This window comes from Numida meleagris, chromosome 18 (assembly GCF_002078875.1).
Source record: "Numida meleagris isolate 19003 breed g44 Domestic line chromosome 18, NumMel1.0, whole genome shotgun sequence".
Lineage (NCBI taxonomy): Eukaryota > Metazoa > Chordata > Aves > Galliformes > Numididae > Numida > Numida meleagris.
In genome coordinates, this window is record NC_034426.1 from 45,448 (window position 1) to 47,139 (window position 1,692).

Consider the following 1,692-nt stretch of genomic DNA (forward strand, 5'->3'; position numbering starts at 1 on the left):
CCTTGGAGCGTGTCCCAAGAAGGTAATTGAGCTGTGAAGGCTCTGGAGTGCATGTCTGATGGGGAGCGGCTGAGGGAACTGGAATGGGTCAGTGTGGAGCAGAGGAGGCTCAGGGGAGACCTCCCTGCTCCCTACAGATACCTGAAAGGAGGTGGGGGGGGGGGGCGGTTGGCCTCACCACCCGAGTGAAGAATTTCCCCCTCACATCTGACCTCCACCTTCCCACTTCTAGTGGAAAGCTGTTCCCCCTCGCCTGTCACCACCACTGTCCTCTCCCCACACTTCAGCCTTACACTGCCGCAGGGCCTCACACAGAGGCTCTCAGTTGGCCGCACAGCCATGTAACCCCAGCTCCCCAACCCACTCCCGGATCCCCTCCCTCTCCCACAGGTGAGGTCCCGCTCTCACCATGGCACCAGGTCAGCCCAGAAGCCTTGGCTGGACTGCACTGCAGCAGGTGGGATCAGACTCATGGGAGATGATGTACTGGTTTTGCACAAGCAGTAGAATGTTGTATGAAAACGATGCACCTTGGGACCCTTGATACAAGATAAGTTTTTCTCTGTGGTGAAGGAATAGACCGTGCACATTGTGGAGAGATAAGAGGAGACTCCGGCTGGTGTGTTCATTTGTGTGCTCTCCTCCTTGGCGACATCGCCGGGGGAGGGAGGGCGACCAAAGGGAAAGGCTGTACGACACACCTGCACCCAGAGCTGCGTAAGAGGAAACAAAGCAATCTGGCAGATGAGTGGCAGGAGATCGAGGCTTGGTGACTGTTCTATGGATTCTGCTTCCCTGGAGAAACAGAGAGATGGACGCTGTTGGCTATCTAGGGGACAGCAAGCAAAGATCGACTGTGAGCCTGGAGCAGTCCATCAGCGAGGAAACCAGGCAGGGATTCTTGGCGTCGGGGGATGGAAATATAAGGCTGCGATGTGCTTTTGGTTGTGCGCTCCTGCTTGCAAGACGCCCGCCACTGCAACCGCGAATTAAAACCTTTTCACAAGACATCCAGTCTCCGAAAAATCGTTAGAACTCTCCCTCACAAACCGCCCCGCCTCGCCCCTCCCAACAGCCGCCACCGCCAGGTGACGCCCACAGCCGCGCTCCTTCTCCCCATTGGCTGTACCCGGGGCGACGGGAGGCGAACGGAGGGCGCCGATTGGCCGGTGGGCGGGGCGCGGGCTCCCGCTGTCTCCGCGCTGTGGGGTGCTGCGGCGCTGTCTCTGGGCCGAATACGGGCGGTGGTGCTGGGGGGCAGTGAGACCCTGGTGCTGGGCAGCTCCGCCGGCACTGAGCAGCTCCGCCTGCGCCGATCTGCCCCCCAGTACTGAGGGAAGAGAAGGCTCCGGGGAGACTTCAGTGCGGCCTTACAGTACCTAAAGGGCGATGATAAACAGGAGGGGAGCGACTTTTTACGTGGTCTGATGGTGATAGGTCGAGGGGGAATGGCTTCAAACTAAAAGAGGGGAGGTTGAGATGAGATATACAGAGGAAATTCTTCACCCGGAGGGTGGTGAGGTGCTGGCAGTGCTGCCCAGAGCGGTGGGTGCCCCATCCCTGGAGGTGCTCCAGGCCACAAATGGGTACTTTCCCCCAAACCTGTTATTTGCCCCCCAAACCGTTATTTCCCCATAAGCCTCTTATTTCCATGACAGTGAATTATTTCCCTGCAAAATGCACTTCCCCCCC